The following is a 22,482-nucleotide window of genomic DNA, read 5'->3' as shown; positions in this document are numbered from 1 at the left end:
TTACTGAGCACACATGTTGCTTCACAACTCCTAGAGACAGTGGCAATGGGCCACATCTGGTGGTGGTGGGTAATGACATAAGTCCAATGAGTTACTGAAAGGCAGGCTGGCAGAATGTGCCTGATTTACAACAGTTTGGTCCTTATGGAAATCATCCTGGTAGTTCTTAAATGATTAAAAACAAACTTATTAAAAAACAAAAGCAGGTAGGCTAAATGCAGATCTTTACCTCTCTCTCAGTGTCTCTTAATCTAATCCCCCAGTCTCATCCCCACTGCTGCAGCAGAGTCCTTGCTGTACCACCAGCCCCCATGTCCAGTGGCTCTTTCCCTCCAAACATTCTTTCCTTGATTCATTGCTTTATCCAAGCCCCCAACTCCAGTGGGCATTCCCTGGGAAACTTCAGGCAATTCTGGCCAGAAAAACAGATAGTTAACTACACAGCACACCCAAACTAATGGGACACTATAAAGATCAAGTTCTTGTGTGTGTGGGGGGGATCAGGAGAGGGCAGCATTTGGGATGTAAATAAATAAATAAATAAATAAATAAATAAATAAATAAATAAATAAACAAATAAAGCAATCCCATAGCACTAAGTGCCTACATAAAAACAAACAGACAAACCAAAACCCTGGAGAGAGCTCATACTAGTAATTTAACAGCACACCTGAAATCTCTAGAACAAAAAGAAAAATAAAATCACACTCAAAAGGAGATGGCCAGAAATAATCAAACTCGGGGCAGAAATCAATAAAATAGAAACAACAAAACAACACAAAAAAATCAAGGAAATGAAGAGTTGGTTGTTTAAGAAATTCAGCAAGATTGACAAACCCTTATCTAAATTAACTACAAGGCAGAGAGAGAATATCCAAATTAACAAAACCAGAAATGAAAAGGGGTACATGACAATACACGGAGGAAATCCAGAGAATCATATGACATACGTTGAAAACCTGTACTCCACCCAATTGAGAAATCTAAAAGAAATAGATAAATTTCTAGATATATTCCACTAACTGAAGTTAAATCAAGATCAGGTAAGGAAATCTATAAATATATCAGGTAAAACAAATCCATAACCCCTGGTGAAAATGCAGTAATAACGGAAAGCCTCCCAAGCAAAGGAAATTCCTAGGCCAGGTGATTTTTGTCCAGAATTCTATTAGACTTTCAAAGAAGAGTTAACAGCAATACTTCTCAAATTATACTGCAAAATGGAAAGAGGAGGAACATTATTACCAAATTCATTTTATGAATGAAACTTAAAATAGATCAAAAAAGAAAGAGAATTACAGACCAATTTCCCTTATGAATATAGATAAAAAATTCTCAATAAAATATTGCAAACTGAACCCAAGAACACATCAAAAAGATCATCCCATGGTGAAGTAAGCGTCATCCTAGAGATGCTGGGATGGTTGAAGATATGCAAGTTGATAAATGTAATCTACCCTATAAACAAACTGACAGACAAAAATCACAGGAGCATTTCATTATATGCAGAAAAGGTCTTTGACAAAATCCAACACAGCTTCATGATAAAAGTCCTGGAGAGATTAGGGATATGAGGGACATCCCTCAAATACTAAAGGCATAAATTACAGCACAACCATAGCCACCATCAACTTAAATGGAAAGAAACTCAAAACAATTCCACTTATATCAGGAATAAGACAAGTCTGTCCACTCCACACCTGTCTAATATAGCACCTGAAGTCTTAGCTATAGCAATAAGATGACTGAGGGGGATCAAAGGGATATAAATTAGAAAGAAAGAAATTAACCATCTTTACTTGCAGGTGCCATGATGTATATACCTAAGTGAGCCTAAAAATTCCATTAAAGAACTCCTACAGCAAAGAAATACTGTAAGCAAAGTGGCAGCACAGAAAATTACCTCAAAGAACCAATAGTCTTCCTATAAACAAATGACAGACTAAGAAAGAAATCAGGGAACCAACACCTTTCACAATAGACTCAAATAATATGAAATATGTTGGGGTAACTCTAACTAATCAAGTGAAAATGATCAAGTGAAATGAAAATCAAGTATGATGAAAACTTTAAGATGATGAAGAACATTTCAGAAGACAGAAAGATTTCTCATGTTCATGGATCAGGAGTATTAATATAGTTAAATGTCCTAGTCTACAGAGCAAGTTCCAGGACAATCAAGGCTACACAGAGAAACACTGTCTTGAAAAACCAAATTATGCATGTATGTACGTATGTACATATGTATGTATGTATGTATAGTGCAAATAGACATCCTACCAAACGCAATCTACAGATTCAATGTAATCCCAATCAAAATTTCAGCGCAATTCTTCGCACATCTTTAAAGGACAATTTTCAGCTTCAAACACAAGAAACACAGGATAGGTAAAAGCAATCCTGAACAACTAAGAAACGTAAGGACAACAGTATCTCTGATTTCAATAGTAATAAAACAGCAGTGTATCAGCACAAGAACAGAAACATTGATCAGTACAATGAGATTGAAGACACAGACATAAATCCATATGCTTATGAACACCCGGTTTTTTTGTTAAAGAAGTCAGAAATAGACAATGGGGAAAAAGCAGCTTCAACCATTGGTGGTCAAACTGGATGGCTACATGTTGAAGAATCCAAAGAGCTCCATACTTACCACCCTGAACAAAACTCAATCCAAAGGGATCAAAGACCTCAACATTAAACCAACCTGAACCTAACAGAAGAGAAAGTGGGGAATAACCTTAACTCACTGGCACAGGAGAAGACTTTCTGAACAGAAAACCATTAGCACAGGCACTAAGACCAACAGTTAATGAATGGGACTTCAGGAGGCTGAGAAGCTTCTGTAAGGCAAAGGATACCATCAATCAGACAAGGCAGTCCCCTTGAGAATGGGGAATGATTTTTTTTTATCAATACACATCTGATGGAGTGTTAATATCCAAAAAGTATAAACAACTCAAGAAACTAGATATCAAGAAAATAATTCAATAAATCCTGGAGTACAGATCTTAACAAAGAATTCTCAAAAGAGGAAACCCAAATGGCTGAGAAACACTTAAAGAAATGTCCAACTTCCTTAGTCATTATGGAAATACAAATCAAAACTTCTTTGAGATTCCATATGACACCTGCCAGAATAGGAAAGTTTAATAAAACAAGTGACAGCTAATGCTGGCAAGAACCTGCTGGGAACCTGTGGACTTTCCTAAAAGAAGTGAAAATAATCTACCTCAAGATTCAAGGATACCACTCTTACATATATACCCAAGGGACTCTATATCCCACTATAGAGATAATTTATTATCTATATTCACTGCTTTTCTATTTTATTAACCAGAAAATTGAAACAATCTCAATATCCCTCAAAACATGAATGATAAAGAAAATGTGGTACTTTCGCACAATTTAGTATTACTCAGCTATTACAAAAAAAGACAACATAAAATCTGCATGTAAATGGATGAAAGCAGAAAAAAATCATCCCAAGTGAGCAAATAATGACATTTATTCACTTATATGTAGATATTAGCTGTTAAGTTAAAGATAATCAAGCCACAATGCATTGAACCAAAGAAGTTAGGTAGGGGAAATGGATCTCATGAACAAAGGAAGATGGACTAGGTATGGAAAGGGGGGCTGGAATGTAAGGATCAAGAGGGGAGGGAGAAGTGGGACAAGGGAGGAATACAGGAAAGTAAAATTAAGTAACATTGAGGGATATATGGAAACCTAGAACAGTACAAGTCTCATATACATATATACATATACACACACATATATATACATATATACACCACACACACACACACACACACACACACACACACACACACACACACACTATTGCTATGCAAAACATCAAGACCATGGTGACAGTTCTTATAAAAGAAAATATTTAATTGAGGCTGGCTAACAGGTTCAGAGCTTTAGTCCATTACCATCATGGGAGGAAGCAAGGTGGCAAACAAGCAGACATGGTGCAAGCTAGAGTAAGAGCTGAGAGTTCTACATCTGGATTGGCAGTCATCAGGAAAAGAAAGAGAAACTAGGCTTGGCTTGAGCATTTGAAACCCCAAAGCCCACCCTACAATGAATGATATACTTTCTCCAACAAGGCCACACCTTCTAACAGTGCCACTCCCAGGTGACCAAGCACTCAAATATAAGTCTATGGGGGGCCACTTTTATTCAAACCACTACAATAACTAACCAATACCTTATTTGTCTAAAGTCCCACTCCACAAGATAGAATCCATAACGGACACTGCTTATATGACTATGGACTTGTGCCTAGACCTAGTCCACAGACCTAGAAAAAACAAATACTGCCATTCAAACAAATAAACAAAGACAGAAAAAAGTAACAATAAAATAACTCCTAATGACATTCTGTTATATCCACAGATCAATGCCTTGCTCAGAGAAGTTTCCTCCTGCGGACAAATACAGACATTGTGTAGGGAATGAAAGAACTTGAAATACTCAGTCAACATGGGATGCCAATGTCTCTCCAAATCCCTCCCTTCAGAGCTCAGGGATCTGTGTGGAAGAGGAGGGAGAAAGACTCTAAGAGCCAGCAGGGATGGAGAATACCAAGAAAACAAGGTCCTCTAAATCAGCACTAAGCCCCTTTGAGCTCACTGAGCAGCATTCTCAGCCCCTGCATAGGTCAGCACTGCATATATACATATGGGCTTCCAGTTTACTGTGCTTATGGGATTCCCTCAGAGTGTGCCAATGAGTGGGTCTCTGATTCTTGTGCCTTTACTCGGGCTCTTTTCTTTCTGTTTGTTTTGTCCAATTCCAATTTGTTAGTATTTACCTTTTTATTAAGTACTTTATCTTATTACCCCTTAGAAGCCTGTTTGTTTTCTAATGAGATACAGATAGGGATGGATCTGGATGCAAGGGGAGTTAGTAAGTAGGAGTAGCTAGGAAGGGGAAACTGTACTTATTATATCGTATTTGAGAAAGAAAATCTAGCTTTAATAAAAAGAAAAAATCTTAGCATATGACCCATGATTTTGACTCCTACACTCAAGAGAAAGGCATAGTCAGGCAGTTGGAGGCATACACTTTTAATCCCAACAGTCTGGAGGCAGGTGGATCTTTGAGTTTGAGGGGAAGCTGGTTTTACAGAGCAAGTTTCAGGACAGCCAGGGATACCCAGGGCTACTGTCTCATGGGGAGAGAGAAGTGCATAAATGATCCCAGTAAAACTTAAATAGAAATACTCGAAGTGGCACTATTTATTTTGATTCCAAATGGAAAGAAGCAACTCAAATGTATGCTGACTAGTGGGTAAATAAAGCGTGGCACATCAATACAATGAGATATTGCTCAGCATTAAAAAGGACATTCAGCACTTATGCAAAGCATGAATGGACCTTGCAAACACCATCCTGAGTGAAAGCAGCCACATATCATGTTACGCGTCTTTGTTTCTGAAGTACCCAGAAAAGCAAACGTGTGAGGACAGAAAGTAGGTTAGTAGTTGAGTAAGGCTGGAGTGTGGGAAATATTTGGAAAGAAGGATTATATTGCTGTTCATTGCTATGGCCAAAATACATGACATAAAGCGCTCAAGAACAAAGACTTTAATTTGACTCATAGTTTCAAAGAGTCCAGTTCCTGTGAACTGGAACCAAATGACATGGTGGTGGGAACATGTGGAGCAGCTTCATCCTCAGTGTGGGCACAAATCAGAGAAAGACATGAAGGGGGGTAGAGGGTAGGGCACCCTCAAGGACCTCCCACCTCTTCTACCTCTTCTGGCTGGGTTCCTTCCCCTAAATATTCCAGAACCTCCCGAAAGGAGGTTGCCAGCTGGGGAGCTGGGTACCTAGTCCTCAGTCTATGAGCCTATGAGGAATACTGTATATCCAGATGATAATGGGGAGTGAGTCCTAAAAGGCATACAATTTCTTTTTCTGGTGCTATGAGTATATGTGTGATAGAATGTTTCAGAATTGACTGTGGTAATATTTGTACAATTACAAATGTAACAAAAAGTATTGGGTCATATCTTCTAAGCTAGTAGATTATATTAAATCTCAATAAAATAGTGAAAATTAAAATGAAAAAGGACGAGTTTCTAACAATAATATTCTCTATTAGGTAAAGTTGTTAGGGACAACAGGTAGTGGAGGAAAAACTGAAACATGGATAATGGAGCAGCTGTGATGAGAACATCCTGAGCACTCTGGTCTGGACCTGGAAAGAGGATGAACAGGAAGAGGTAACACAAAGAGGCTGCTATGGTCTGTGCCTTGATCTATGCACAGGTATATTGTCTACTAGAATGTCAGGATGTGGTAAATGTGTACTGATAGCCACCTCAGTCTCCTCTTCCATATGCAAATCATATAGGGCTGGGCTTTTCTTATTTCTGGATCTCAGCACCCATGACAAGTTGTAAGAAAGCCACATGTAATGGTCACTTTTAATCCTGCCAACAAGGGGCAGTGGTTCCCGAGTCTGTCACTTCTCAGTCTCTTGGGATGGATTTGGAATGGTCACATAAAGATAGGTTCTGAAAATTCATAACAAATCTACATGATTAACAACTATGTTAGATGCCAGGGTCAGTTCAATGACTAACTTGGCAAGATCTGGAATGAAGAAAGACACACATAAGATTTAAAAGGAACAGATTCTTTAAAATGTGCTCAAAGACAGAGCAATGGCTCATCAGGGAAAGACCCTTGCTGCCAAGCCAGTGAATTTCAGCACCTACATGAAGGAAGGAGAGAACCAATTCCAGCAAGTTGCCTTCTGATCTCCACACACCATAAATGCATATATGTAGTTTTAATAATTAAAAATGTTTTTCTCACATCCTTGCCAATTAAGGAAGGTCTTTTGCATATATTATTATATTACATTTCCACCCCCCAGACCTAACAAGGTTTTATTACCACCCCAATCCGGTTCTGTTTACACTAAACTGTATCCCCTAAGACAGTTTCCATGTTGCTAAGACTAACAGCCAGGCCATCTGTATTTAGAATTGCTATTACTCTTGCTATTACTTGGTTTTTAAATCACTTGTCCCATCATGCTTTTGTTTTCTCTTTTGTGTTTGCCTTCTTTCTGCTCTTGTCTGTGAACTCTCAAATCTGAGCCTAGGGCTCATCCCTTGCTTTTCTCCACAGTCATTTTTCCATATCACTCCCGTGGCTTAACTTCTATATTCTAATGACTTAGAAATCTCTCTGACTCTGCTGTGAACCCTAGTGTCAGACATGCAACCATTTTACTTGGATGTGTGGCAATGCCCAATGTAATGTCTGCAAAACACAAAAGCTCTGTCTTCTTCTATCTGCCTCTCAGTTGCACAAGCCAAAACTCAATTTCACCTGATTCATTTCTCTTTCCCTTTACATTCCATGTAGAGTGAAAATGTACCATCCTGTCAGAAAACACAGCTGGCTCTACCATTAAATGTATCCCGAATTTGGTCCCTTCCTGTGGCCATCCTTGTTGCCTCCCAGGTGCAAGTCACCATTATCTCTTACATGGAGTCAGACAGAACCTTCCATAGAGAGGTTCTGCTGCTAACACTGGTGTTCTTGAGACAACATTCGACATAGAATTATGTTTTAAAATCTATGGTGTTCCATGTTACTTTTCTGTTTAAAACCCTGTGCTGGTTCACTTAACCTACAGTACGAGCCACAGTATTTATACTACCTCACGGGTCCACCTAATTCACAACTTCCTCAACTTCCGAGATCACAGGATCCATAACATAAGCCTTTTCTGTGTTTCTGACTTGAGAATGGTGCTTATCAATCTCTCACACCAGAATCTTCACCAGGATACACTCACCACTTATAATTTTATTTAAACTTCCTCTTCCCCATGAGGCCTATCCTGACTACTGTGCTTGGTCCAACAGCCCTCAAGCCTCTGTTTATAGTTCCCTTCTCCATCTAGGTCACGTATCACCTTATAATTCACAGCATACAGATGTTTGCTATTAGGTTTATTTGCATGTCCTCCATTAGAATTAACTCTATAGAGGTGGGAAATCGTTGCTTCCTTCAGAAAACTGAGGACCTAGAAAGATTAGAACTAGCTCAATGTAGGAAGTCAAAAAGTGCCTGAGCAACAATTTAAATCCCAGACAAAATACTACATTTTTCTCATATAATTTTCCTACTCAATGGCCAGGAAGTAGTGAACCCTAAAAGAATTCCAGGCTGCAAAATGACTCCTGACACTTGCAATATCTTTCAGCTATTAGGATCCAACCATCCTTTCTGTCCCAGATGACATTAAGTCCCAGATCCAGGTGTGGTGGTACACATCTTTAATCTGGGCCACACCTTCTGCTGTAGACTACATAAAGACATTGGAAGAAAGAAGACTCTCTCTTCTTCACCTGCTTGCCTTGTGGGACTGAGTGACTGCTAGATCCTTGGGCTTCCATTCACAGCTGTTGCTGACTGCTGTTAGGGAGTTGGACTACAGACTGTAAGTCATCAACAAATTCCCTTACTATATAGAGACTACCCATAAGTTCTGTGACTCTAGAGAACCCTGACTAATACACTTTCCTTCCCTTCCCTTCATAGTTCTAAGAAGATTTCATTTCTTACTAACCAAAGTAACTATTCACTTTGACCTTTTAGGCCTGCCATAATTGAAACCAAAACAGTCCCCAGTCTATTTTACAGCCTTGTCTCCACCATTAAAGATCATCTTCTTAGGCAAAATCCTCTTGATGTTTTAGCCCACTGTTTTTAAGTGTAACTCTGTGTGTGTGTGTGTGTGTGTGTGTGTGTGTGTGTGTGTGTACACATTGGTTTTTGGTTTTGTACATAGCCTTGTTTGTCTGGGAACTCACTATGTAGATCAGATGGGCCTCGATCTCACTGAGATCCCCCTGCTTCTGCCTCCCTAGTGCTGGGATTAAAGGCATGAGTCTCCATACCTGGCTTTAAAAATTTATTTTCAAGTGTATGAGTGTTTTGACAGTTGTGAGCCACCATGAGGCTGGGAACCCAACCTAGGACCACTGCAAGACCAGTAGGTACTCTTAACCACTGAACCATTGCTCCAGCCCTAAATATAAAGTTTGAATGGAACTTGAATGTGTCTCAAGAACACCCTTAGGCCCTGGTTAAGGGCCCTTCTGTTCTGCTCTGATTTCACACAGCAGGCTTAAATTTATATTTATTTGGCATTGGGTTTCACTAAGTAGCCCTGGCCCATCTAGAACTTGCTATAAACACCAGGTTGACCTCGAACTCACAGAGGTATGTTTGTCTTTGCCTCCCCATGTTGGAAGTATAAAGGCCTGGGCCACGATGGCTGACCAGGCTTCACTTTGGTGACTTATTTTAGAATATCCTGCCCCAGAAACGTGTCTGTCACCTCACAAGAGCACTGTGTTTTCCTCTCAAGCCCTCTTTAGGAACACATACTTTAGTTTTCCATGAAGTCATCCGAAATTCTCAAACGCCACCTGTTTCTCAAAGAATTCTACCTGACCTCCATCAGGTCCTCTATTCCAACTGTCTCCTCCTTATTCTACAGGACTATACAAAGCAGCCCAAACCACACGTGCTCAGCTTTATTCCAGTCCTGCGACCATGAGCCCCTATTACTGTAAAAATAGGGCAGGAATTTCAGGCAAATAGGTAGTGGGGCACAGTAACTAAGAAAAACATTTTAAAACGCCAAAATTAATACACAACCCCACGACTAGCAAAATAACATAATTTCAAATAAAGACAGGACTGTTGGCACTCCCGTTTCAGCTGGGGAAATCTCAAGAGAGCTGCTCTTCACACCACGCTTGCCTGCCCTCCCACTTCCCCCGCGCGACCTGTGCAGGGCTGCTGGACTAGAATCTACACTTCCGCGAGAAGGTTTAGGGGGCTTCGCAAGCCCAGGAGTGTAGGTATGCATTACAAAAGCGAGCACACACACGTCTCATGTCTCACTCACTGTAAATCGTGGCTCAGGACAGGGTAGAGTTCAGACCTTGCACTTTGCACTGGCCCACCAGGTCTCCTAGGGCCTGGGCAATAGAAGCTCAATCTATATGGTCTCTCATAATAACGCAGGTGGAACACCAGCTCTAGACAAGGGCTGTCTCTTCCTGGGAGGCTGCAGAGCTCCGAGCTACGTCATCAGATCTCCTCAAGTCTGCACCGGACCCTCCAGTGCCTGAGGCGACAACAGAAAGCTAACGCAGCCCACAGACCTCCGAGGGCAGGGGCGTGGCCGAGAGAAGAGCAGCGCCTCTGTGCCACGCCCCCCCCGATGCCTTGACCAATAATAGCACTCTCCGAGCTCCGGCCCCGCCCCCACACCGCCTCCGGCCCGTGGCCCCGCCCGGGCCGGTCATAATTAGGCAGCGGGCTGGGACTGCCGCGTCAGCGCGCGTTGAGAGCCAATCGCGGGCGCTCCCTTGAGGCCGCGTCACAGGCCGAGCAGCCAAACAGAAAAGTTTAATAAACAGCGGACGGAGGGCCGGCGGCGGCGGGCCGGGAGCGAGTGGGGGTTCGGCGGCCTCACCTGTCCTCACTCAGCGGCGGCGAGAGGCGGCGGCGGCAGCGCGTCCGGCGGAGAGGGCCGCCGCCAGGTGAGGAGCGCGGGCAGCGGTGGGCGCAGCCTCCGGGCGGCCTGGGAGCCGGAAGCGGCGGGCGGCGCAGCAGGTGGCCTCGCGGCGGCGAGCGGAGGGCGCGGTCCCGGTGGGGCGCGGTCCCGGGTTCCCCGGGCGCGCGCCGAGCTCGGGGTCTGGGTGGGCGCGCCTGGGGCCAGTCCGGAGCGGCTGCCGCACGCCGAGCTGCGTCCCCCACGTCCCTTTTGTAGGCTGAGGCTAGGGAAGGTTCAGATGGGAGTCTCCGGGATTCCAAGCTCTCTGCTCCTCCGAGAGCGTTTTCAAGTTTCCTCACTGTTTGATGCGTAAACAAGCTCCACTGAATGTGGCATCTGAAGTCAATTTAACTCTATCAAAGCTCAGTGATTTGCTATCATCATCCAGAGTTGTCAGGCGGTTGTGGGAACTGGGGCCTTGGGGTCACCTCCAAGCCGTGCATGCTAATTAGCTTGGTAGTCAGCACTTAGTGGCTCTGAACAAACGAAATTAAACGCCACTTTCAAACTATATTCGAAATTATTCTTTTCCTAATTAAAACGCTACGTAGGCTTTTGAGATTATTTATGAAGTATTTTATGGCAATTGCTGTTTTATGTATTATCTCCAGGCCTGCGGGGGCAATTTTTTTTTTTTTGTAAACCGTGAACATTTAAATGGAGGAAAGAGGTTGTCTTAATTTTCCTTCTCTTTTTTAACATTTAAAAAACATGTAAGAGGAGTAATAGGCACAGGTAGGAAAATTTTGGGCTCGATTGCTCTATTATTCTGCAGCCATACTTTCCTGTGATAATGTCAAAATTCACTGGATCTTAAATCGGTACAGTTTATTAAATGTGAGTTATATCACAAAGTTTTCAAAGAAATGGTTGGTTCCGGGAGAGTAAACAACACAATGTACTATAAGAAGAGAAAACATAAAGAAAATTTCAGACTCCTCACTCCAAGGCCAGAACAATAACATTACCCAAACTTGTATGTGCTCATGAGTTTCTTATCTGGCCTAACCCAGTTTACCATTTCTTACTGAGGTAAATAAACATTCTAGACTTGGTGGATTTGATCGTTCTCTGACCTTTTAAAATTTAGTTTTGTCACACACTAATCTCTTCAAACAGTGTCATTCTAGGTTCCTTTTACTTTGAACTTTGGACAGACAGTATATGGTTGTGGTTCATACATTTCAGTGTTTTTTTTTTTAATTTTTTTGGTTTTTTTGTTTTTTTTTTATTTCTGTGTTCCTCTCTTAACCTCTGCTGTTTTGATAGTGTTGTTTTGGGTCTAGCAAGTGTACTCTGGGAGCTTGTCTTCTTGCAGCTGTTGTTGCACAGGTTGTCTATCTAAAAGTAAATACTGTGGATTCTGGGAGAAAGTTGTAGGCAATCAGTAGTAAAATAGAAATGAAAACGTTACAATTTTGCTTCCTTTAATCAGTAAGACTCATTGTTCTTGTTACTGGTTCCTAGTTGCTGTGTTTGCATGAGGAACTAAGATTACTGTTAATCTCTCTCTACACTGAATCCCTTCAAACCAGTTGTGGAAAGGCTGGCACTATTTGGTTCTTTTCAGAGCAAAACCAGCAAGTGTGAGAAAACACTGGATAGATGTTTTGTAAAGTACCCTTTCTGTTCACCACTCCTCCCCTCCTTGCAGCCTTTGGCAGATTATTGAGGACTCTTCTTTGCCTTAAAACACTTTTGCAAAAGAAACTCGTAGTAAGCTTTCTCTGCCTAGTTGGCACAGTCTTTGTTGGAGGGAGTCTGCCAGAGGGCAGATCCTTTAAGGGAAACATTGGGACCCACATGTCTCTCTGCCACTTTTGAGAAGGCTATATGAGCGTAGTAAGCATTTCAGAACTTGTCAACCACATATTGAAGTATTTTTTTAGGTTTGAGAATGTCCCATGGTTTGCTCCAGACAATTTACAGAGCAGTATTTCCTTTATTTCCCAAAGATGATGATGATGATGATGGTGGTGGTGGTGGTGATGGTGATGATGATGATGATGGTGGTGGTGGTGGTGGTGGTGGTGGTGGTGTGTGTGTGTGTGTGTGTGTGTTTGCTTTGAATAATTTGCTTGTTGAAGGCATGAAAGAGGAGCTTTTTTTTATTTTTTAGATAGGGTCTCACTATAAAGCCTAGAACTCTCTCTAGACCAGACTGGCCTGGAACTCATAGAGATTCCCCGTCACTGCCTCCAGTGATAAGATTAAAGACACGTGCTATCACATCTGGCTGAGGGGACATTTTTGATGTTTGTTGCTTGCAGACACTTTTTTGTTTTTCTATGGTAATTGATTCTGCTTTTAAAACTTGGTTTTGTATTTTATTATAATGGCAGTGGCAAAGAGTTTGGGGATTTCCCCCACAGAAGATGAATAGGAACACAAGTACTTCCACAGATAAGCATTGTTAATTAACATTTTGTCAAGCATACCTGTGGTCTTCTGTGTATTTTGTACCTCCTAAGCTATTGCATGTTTCTTTAGGACTCAGTCTTGGTACAAATGCTGAATCAAAGCATATGACCATTTTAAAATCTTTATAAGCCTTGCAAATTTTTTCTTAAAAATTTTTATCAAAGTGTACGTGTTGTTTTGTGTGTGTTTGTGTGTATGCCACTGTAGTCCTAGCTACTCCAGAGACTGAGGCAGGATAATGTGAGTCTAGGTGTTCTAAGAGTTCTAAATGTAGATAGGTTGGTTCCACTTTTGAAACTTACTCCAAATGTAATGTCTCAACCTCTTTGTTTTATAGAAGATGACAATAGTAGTCATCTAATTGTTACCCTTCCTTCAGGTTTTGCTCCCTATAGTCTGCTCTGACTCCTCCAGTGTCTAGAAGATGTTTAAATGTATTTAATTAATTGATTTTTTTAAATTCTCTCCTCTCTCTCTCTCTCTCTCTCTCTCTCTCTGTGTGTGTGTGTGTGTGTGTGTGTGTGTGTGTGTGTGTGTGTGTGTAGAGGTCAGGACCACTTTGTAGTTTCTCCCTTTCCATCTTTACATGGGTTCTTGGTTCTTGGGATTAAACTCAGGTCTCAGGCTTGCACAGCAATAACTTTTACCCTCTTAAGCCATCTTGCCAGTTCTGAATGTGTTTATAGATTATGGTAGTTCTAGGCTCAAAGTCCTTCAGTGACTTTTCGACCCATGAGATAAAATTCAGAGTTTTACTGTGGTTTATATAACCTGCACTGGTTGTACCAATAGAAATGAATGCAAATCAGAGCCATGTTAATTTAAAATGTTCCGTTGCCACAGGTCAAGAGAAAGGCAGTAGAATGTATTTTCATTTGACCTGTGGCGCAGTGCTTTCCGTATGTGATGAACGAGAGAGATTATTTATGGGATATTTTACACTTTTGGAGCTGGCGTGTACCATCTACCTGCAGTGTACCCTAGCTCAGATTGGCCATGATTCAGTGTTTATACTTGTAAGATCTTTTTTATTGTGCCTTTTATCTGTCTAGGATAGCAGTCCTTTGCTCTGTATTGCAAATATTTTTCCTGGCTCTTCATTTCCCTTGTATTTGCTTAAAGGCCTTCCTCCTTTCTCTTTTCTCCTAACCCATTTCCTTCATTGATTTTTTTTTTAAATATCTTGGTTAATACTTAGCTTTTAGGAATTTATTTTGTTTGAAAAGTGTGTGTGTGTGTGTGTGTGTGTGTGTGTGTGTGTGTGTGTGTACACATGTATACATGCAGTGAACACTAGTTCCTTAGGAGTCCAGAAATGAGTATTGAACCCCTTGAAGCTAGAGTTATAGTCAAGTTGTAAGCTGTGTAATGTGGCTGTTGGGATCCAAAATCAAGTCCTCTGAAAGAGCAGTAAACATTCCTAGCCAACGATCCATCTCTCCAGCCCAGTACTTATATTAAAAGAAATTATTATTGTTTATGTTGTGGGTGGTCGGTGCATACATACATGGATGGTATAAAACATTTATGGAGTTCAGAATATGATTCTGTGGATTTGAGAAATCAAACTCAGGCAGGCTTTTAGGCTAATATAGCAAACACTTTTTCACTGAGCCATCTTGCCAGTGCAACCCTTACATTTTTATGGCTTTACTCTACTTTTATATTAAAGTACTCTTGTTCCCAGATAACTTTCCATTCTTTTCAAGTATTTAGTATTTATTTTTATTACATTTTTTTATCTGGGGGGAGGGGGATGTGCATGACTGTGCAGATGTCATTGGAGGCCAAAGGCATTGCCTTCCCATGGAGCTGGAGTTACCGATGGTTATGAGCTGCCCAGTATGGGCGTGTATGCCAGAAACTGAACTCAGATCTTCTGTAAGAGCAGTATTGGCTCTTCACGTCTCAGTTATCTCTCTAATACCTTTTTAAAGTTTCCCTTTTTTCATCCATATTTCTGTTGCCCTGAGATACGTTTTTTACATAAATGTATATTGAAACAACTAGATGTTTAACTAGTTATTACAATTCTATCAAAAATATGACTGTGGGGTCAGGCCACAGAAAGTGGTGACCTGGGGCTGGGGATTTAGCTCAGTGGTAGAGCGCTTACCTAGGAAGCGCAAGGCCCTGGGTTCGGTCCCCAGCTCCGGAAAAAAAAAAAAAAAAAGAAAGTGGTGACCTGAATTCATCATCAGTTTCCATGTAAAAATAGAAGGAAAGAACTAACACTAAAGAATTGTCTTCTGACCTCCAGACATAATAAAACACCTTTATTTACATGTTAAAATGAATATATACTTGATTTTGTTTTGTTTATTCAGTACTACTGGTTTTGTTCTAATACTACCTCTCCCTCCAAAAACTTGGTTGTTGAGTGTCAGACTCTGGGTCTGACTCCGTGGTCAAAGTCTTTCCCTGGACTTATACCGAGTCCTGTGTTTAGAAAGTTCCTGTACCTGCACTTTCTCCCTTTCCACACTCGAGCACCTGATACACACCAGACTCTGTGTTAAGTGTCAAAAGTACTGCTATGACCAGGATGTGTCCCTTGCTTTCCTGGAGTTTGTAAGTATAAGAATGGCAGGAATTAAAGCAACACAAAGGACATCTTAGATTTTAAAGTATTTAGAAAGAAAGAAATGATAGGTACTAATTGGGTAAAAGTTGATCATTGGTACTAACCTGGCTTTGGTAGTTGCTTAGTTTCACCAATATGATGAAACTTTTTAAAAATTCTCCCTTTAAGACCTGCTCCCTGCCGTGGAACCCGGGTTGGACTCAAATTTACAATCCTCCTGCCTCATCCTCTTGAGCACTGTCATTGTACCTTGCAAACATTTTAAAACTGATGACAAACTCTATTTTATTTATTTATTTATTTATTTATTTATTTATTTATTTATTTTTATTTTTTTGGTAACCACCTTGATCCTGCAGCTCTGCCCTAAAGCCTGTCCTGTGGTTCTAGTCTGAGTCTGAGAAGGAGTTTCAGGAATCCCCAAGTAGAGGAATGGCTAGTGTAACAGATACAGTATTTGGCTTGACTTAGCACTTGAGGGAAAATTTAGATTGTCAGGAGTCTGTTGGTTGAGGGGTGAGTGGGCAAGCTCGGTTCTTTTGGAGAACTCCATTAATCAAGGATGTTATTTTGGCCCTGGGTACTTTTCTAAATGAACTGTCTAGTTGTTGTCTGTTTTATTTTGTTTTCCTACTCAGACCTCTACCCATGCAATCTTTGCTTCATAGTGATTTTCTTGAGAACTCTTTCCTGTTATAGTAAATAGGCCTTAATTTTTCTGTTGGTTGTGTGGCTTATTCAGAGTAGGAATTTCTTTTGAATTCAGTTAGCAGTTGGAGACCATTAATCAAGCATGGCACTAGTGTTTGTTTCTTCCACCAGTGCTGTGCTTGCTGGTCTAACTACCAGCCCCTCTGGCTGTTTAAGCAGTTAAAATGACATAATATTAAACTGTAGTCCCTCATTTGTATTGGTCACATTGTAGATTCTCAGTAGCCTTTGAATAGGAGAGATAGGGAGTTTTCTGCATTAATAAAATTTTATAAGCATGTGAACTTATGGCCACATTATTTTAATTAAAATAGCCATGCCCAGCTATTAAAATGTGGCAAGTTGGGTTGGGGATTTAGCTCAGTGGTAGAGCGCTTGCCTAGGAAGCGCAAGGCCCTGGGTTCGGTTCCCAGCTCTGCAAAAAAAAAAAAAAAAAAAAAAAAATGTGGCAAGTCAGAATTGAAATACAAAATTGACATTTGCTTTCAAACAATGAAAGTTTAAAAAACTATGTGATGGCACATGATTTTAATCCCCAGCACACAAAGGCACAGGCAGGCAGATCTTTACAAGGCCAGCCTGGTCTACACAGTAAGTGCCAGGACAATCAGTACTACCCAGAAAGACTTATCTACAAACAAAGAAACAGAAAAGTATGCACTGATTAATAATGTATTTTACAAATGTAGTTACAGTTTTTATATTTTAATCTTTGACTCATAAAACATTGAAAATGCATGCTCTCGTTGCTTTTATTTGGACTTGTTCTCATTCTTGACACAAGTTTCTAAAGAGGTAAAGACTGTGTTAATTCTGTTGACCTTGGCATCCTCGGCAGGGAGTGGTACCCAGGATGATGTTCAGAGAGTAGTGAGGCAGAAAGTTGGCAGACAAGGGACTCTTCTTTTTCTTTTCTTTTTTTAAGCTTTACCTTATTGTCTAATTATGTGCATATGTGTGCAGCAGGTGGGGAGGGGGTTGTAAGTGTGTGAGTGCAGGTACGCATGGACTCTGGAAGTGGATGTTAGCTCCTCTGGAGCTGTAGTTAAAGGCATTTGTGAGCCCCCCAATTGTGGGTACTGGAAACTGAGTTTGGATCCTCTCTAGAAACAGATATGTGGCAGCAGACGTAGTACTTTTCAGAAATTAATTATTAAAAAAATAGTCCTTTTTTATAGCTATCTGATAATTGATATTTGTCTTTTAATCTTTTACTTATTTTTTCTGGTCTAAGCAACAAAGTAGGTACAAGAAAACAAAAAATAATTATTTTTCTTCATCTAGCAGTTTCATCTAGACCCATGGGACATTAATTGTGCACGCTCCTGTTTATTAAATATTGTTTGCCTCTAACTTGGATAGTATATCCTAATACATGAATGCTTTTCCTTTACCTTACATTTTGTCTTCTTATTTCGATCCCCATTTAATTTGTGTTTATTGGTGACCTTGTTTAATCCTTTTACAGACCTAAAACAAAGCAAGTTACTGACTCTTGTTAAAGAGTTCATTTCTATCAGCTTGGTTTATTCTTTCCTATCAGTAGTTTGCCTTAATTTTCTTAATGTTTCCTTTGTGTGCAGTCTATGGTTGAATGGGCCATGGCCAACCTCTAAGCATACACACTTTGTGCTCTCCTCTACCCCCAGTAAGAAGATAAACCACACCAAGAGTTGCAAATTAAAGCACATCCCTCACTGCTGGAGGTAATATGTGTCTACCAGAGGAGTATATTTTGAAAATCGTTTTCCTTATCACTTGGATAGTTGATTTCAGGCTCTATTCTCACAGATCCCAGCATGTTACACTTAAGTCAAGGGTGGTCTTCTTTTCCCTGACTTTATACATCACCAGTTCTGTCCAGGGAGTGCTTTTTCAAGAACAACAATGGATATAATGCATTTGAGGTTTTTTTGTCTGTTTACTTGCTTTTGTTTTGTTCTGTAACGATCGATGTCTCTTGTAGTATGGGCAAGCCTAACACTGTATATTAATAGCCAATGATAACCATGAACTTCTCATCTTCCTGTTTCTACCTTCTGAGTGGAGGATTATCAGCATGCCTCATATATAGTGCTGGAAATCAAATTCTTGTGGTTCTGGGAATCAATGTCAGGGCTTTGTGCACAGTGAGCAAGTACTTTCCAACTGTGCTTTTAGCCTTTCCCCACCCATCCCCAGCCCTGTGTAGGATTATTTTCATCAAAACAGGTCTCACTAAGTTGTTTATTTTGTTGATTGGTGGCTTATTAGTTTACTTTTTTTGTTGTTTTTTGTTTTGAGCTGGTTAGGTTTGGGAAGATGTCTGGACTCCTATAAAGAATATACAGTAATATTCTCTGACTACTTGATATTTAGAAAATGGCGTGGTCACACACAAAGTTTCTCAAGAGCGTCATGCAGACTCTTTGTTCTAACCATATAATATTGTCGTCATGTAGTGTAGACTACATAGTTTCCGAGTTTAGTATGGCTTCCTTGCACTTGTTTTTGAGACCATCTGCTTTTAGACAGCATAAAATACCTTAATTGGAATCATGTACCTAAAATGATGATTATCACTTTGATGTTCTTTCTCCTCTTGGTCACCAAGTCTACATTTCTCTTCTTTTTTGTTTTTGTGGTTTTGAGATAGAATCTTGGTATGTAGTCAAGGCTGACTTTACACATGTGGTTATCCTCTTGCCTCGGTCTCTCTGGTGTTGGGATTACAGGCATGTACCAACACAGTTAGCTCACATCTCCCCTCTGTTGTTTTGGTAATAGACTAGTGTTAGTATTAGTGCTGTGCTAACATATGATTAGTGTCTTTTTAACAAGTAGTTCACTTTGAAGTGAAAATTGTCCCAGAGCAGTACTTTGTTTGATGTTCACAATTGTCTACTAATTCCATTCTTGCCCAATTGTAAAAAGAATAAATAAAAATAAAAAAGTTAGTCTTTTTGTGCATGTGTGTGTATATCTTACTTTGCACGTATGGAGGCAGAGTACTACTTGTAAGAGCCAGTTCTTTCCTTCCACCATGTAGATCCTGGGGATCAGATGGGGATCAGACTCTGGTGGGCAGTCTTGGGGGCAGGTGCCTCCTTTGCTTGCTGGAGCTGTCTTACCAATCTGATCCTGCTTGCCAGTTTCTTACTTTTTCCCCTCTAACTTGTAAGTTTTGATCTGTCTTCCTCAGTCTGCACTGTAAATTAGATGTGTTCGTTTTCCTGATTGTGCCTGTACTTCTCTTCCAGTGTTGTTTTGCAAGAGTGTCACATGCTAGGAAGAAAACCTGAACTTGACTCATGAAGTGCTAGGCATTCAAAGCAATGAGTTGTTGCAAAGGATCTTGGGACTAGGCCTCTGAATTGGCTCTTTCAGTTTGTCCACGTAAAGGGCATAACAGAATATGCAGCCGTTTGGGCTTCACTGGGGTATTGCTCCATATTCATGTCTAGTTGCAATTATGTGAATTTTCAGTTTGTTACAGAGACTTCTTTTTGTATTCAAAACAATTTTGTTGGCTTTCTGTTCTAACATACAATTTTCCTCTAAGAAAAAATTGTTGAAAGATTTTGAACTTTGAAAACTGCAAATTTAAACTTAAAATATTTTAATACTTAAGCTTATTGAAAACATTTTAAGACCCACTGCTGTAGCAGGCATGATGCCACTTGCTTTCGATCCTAGAACTCAGGAGATAGAGGTAGGAGGTGGAGTTCTAGGCCAGCTTCACTTTGTCTCATAAAACAAAACAAACAAACAAACAAAAATTCAAAGAATCCCCTCTAATATGCCACATATATATAGTATATGTATATATTTTATATATATATGTTTGGTTTTTTTTTTTACCAGCTATAGTTAAAGTATTGGTAGACGTGAAAAATGTATTTTACTAAGTTTTAAATGGTAGTCATTGAATCAAGTAATACTTAAAATGTCAGAATAAAGTTTGGGCTAAGCTACTAAAATATAAGCAATTCTAATTAAACCATAAAATACAACAAAGGTAGCTATGTATAAGTGACACCAGGTCTTTTTTTCTTTAAAAGTCAATCTCTGTAGTGTATGTCTCTTAAGAGTCTAGTAAAAATACCATTATGCACAGTTTCTTAGATAGTTTAAAGGGAACACATATTTCATCTACATTTGGTAATAATAATTTCTTTCCTTCCCAACTCTTGGAAGTCTAAAGCAGCCTACTGCTTAGAAGACTACCTAGTGACTTTCTGGACCAGTCTGAGCTATGTAATAAGGACTCTGTTCCAAACAAACAAACAAACAAAAAAAAAAAATCAGACCAACACTGGAGAGGGGTTTATGTAAACCTCCCTGAGCTTTCTACCTGGGAATCACGGCAGGGGGCTTATCTAGTATATTTGAAGCTCTGGGTTAGATCTTCAACATTGTGAAATAAATTAACTTTGTTCCTGAAAGTGCCATTATACAAATTGCCTCCTGTCTTTAGCTTTCCTTTTGCCCTGAATAGTCAGTTTTAACCAGAGATAGCAGTCTTTTGGGTCACTGAGAACTTTATAGTGTGCTGTGATACCTGAGACTGTGTCAGCAAATTTGACAGATAGCTTAGAAGTGAGTCTTTAGCATTTAGGGTTTAGCTTAGAAGTGAGTGTTTAGCATTTAGGGTATGCTTTTTAAATGCTGTTTCTTTTCTTTTCTTTTTTTTTTTTTTCCCCTTAAATTAATGGTCCTCTAACTAGGTCTTAGAGAACACGCAGTTTGTTCTTAGCAGAATTTTGTAATGGATTTTTGAGTAGATCTTTAAGATTTTTCAGATAAAATGTGAAGTCTGTTAAGAGGGAAAAATCTGTTTAAAGTATAACTTTATATCCGTGGCTCTGTAAAAATGCCACATCATTTATATTAAAAGCATGTATCTAACACAGCTTATCCCCAAGTAAATGAAAGTTGCTTCTGTGAATTTTCATTGTACTTTAACCCAAACAAAAGAAAGCAACTTGCTTATGATGGGAAAACTGAAACATTACAGCCTGTTTCTTTAAGAAACCAGCTTAGCCAGGGGTTTAGTGTGTTTAACCTAACCTGCTAGCGAGGAAAAGTTCTTTAAAATAATGGATATTAGTCGTATCCAATCACAGTCATCAGCCTCACTAACAGGGAGGAGATTTGACTCTCTGGCCACTAGAATTGCGGGAGGTGGAGCTTGGTATTCAGGTTTGGTTGCTTTGGAGTACAGCTTCAAGTGAAGTTAATCTGAGGTGAAGCAAACAGAAAATTGTGGAGGTTTTGTTGGTAGGATTTTTGTTCTAATCTTTTAATAATCTTATATTTTATACTTTGGCTCCTTTATGCTTTTGTGTATACTCGGCTTTGTCATTGTTTCTATTTTCTGATGCAAACTGAACATTAAAATTAAGCAGGGAAGCAGAACAAAAGGGCTGTTTGAACAGGAAATAGGTGCTCAGAGCATCAAACTTGACTTTATTATTATTTTTAGTTTAGAATGTGAGTGCCAATAAAAACCTTTGAATCAAAATCATCTTCACTAACAGGCTTTTCTTTTGAATCAGATGTTGAAGCAGTCATTTGTCAGTTTTTATAAATGACATCTTAAGGAGGTCTATTTGATGTCATTTTCCTTAAATCTAAACTGTTAATTTGCTAAGAGAATGAGAAATTTGTTCTTTAAAAAATTGAAATGCCAACTGTTTGATTTTTTTTTCTACTTAGCATACCACTCCCCCTTTAACTCCAGTTCATTTTAAATTTAGCAGTATGTTGACATTTTAGTGTCTCACAATTTTAGCTATGTCGGTACAAAGGTCATTGATAGATGTTACATATAGTAAAATAAAACTTCTTTTTTTAGAATTCATTTTTTGAAGGCTGAAGGTAATAATTAGTATCCCTTTAAAACAGGAAATGAATAGTGTTTTATTTTAACAGCTGTAGGTGGGCTATCAAAACTTGTATCAAAAGTATCTGTGGATCTATTAACCTTTTTTACCTAAATAATTCAAAGTACACCCCGGTATTTTATTTTTCTTTCCTCTTGTGCCCTTTGCTCTCAGGAATCAAGGTATAAAAAGTTCCTTTTAATCAGCACAGGTGCTAGCCCAACCCTCCCAGCCAGTGTTTGTGTTTGCTCTGCTGTTTGTTCCAGATCACTGGAAACGTTTAAA

General features: G+C 39.7%; 1 protein-coding gene and 1 long non-coding RNA gene across 30 annotated transcripts in view; one reads left to right on the top strand and one right to left on the bottom strand.

Moving 5' to 3' along the window:
- LOC134485145 (uncharacterized) overlaps positions 1-10,226 on the bottom strand; it is a 62,742-nt gene extending 52,516 nt beyond the window's left edge. The window contains exon 1 of the long non-coding RNA XR_015651849.1: positions 9,964-10,226. This is a non-coding gene — a long non-coding RNA (uncharacterized LOC134485145). The remainder of the gene's footprint in view (positions 1-9,963) is intronic.
- Positions 10,227-10,485: 259 nt separating this feature from the next.
- The window catches only part of Zfand6 (zinc finger AN1-type containing 6), a 70,642-nt gene continuing 58,645 nt past the window's right edge, over positions 10,486-22,482 (top strand). For 14 of the 29 annotated variants that reach the window (XM_087656306.1, XM_087656191.1, XM_087656238.1 and 11 more), the window contains exon 1: positions 10,486-10,603. The gene's annotated coding sequence lies outside the window, so the exon portion shown is untranslated. Of the gene's footprint in view, positions 10,604-21,508; positions 21,593-22,482 lie in introns of those variants that run through there. The other 15 variants (XM_087656323.1, XM_087656196.1, XM_087656247.1 and 12 more) reach the window with 2 other exon arrangements.

Source organism: Rattus norvegicus, chromosome 1, assembly GCF_021556685.1.
Source record: "Rattus norvegicus strain SHRSP/BbbUtx chromosome 1, alternate assembly SHRSP_T2T, whole genome shotgun sequence".
Classification (NCBI taxonomy): domain Eukaryota; kingdom Metazoa; phylum Chordata; class Mammalia; order Rodentia; family Muridae; genus Rattus; species Rattus norvegicus.
Note: the sequence above shows the minus strand (reverse complement) of the source record. Positions and strands in the feature narration are given on the sequence as shown.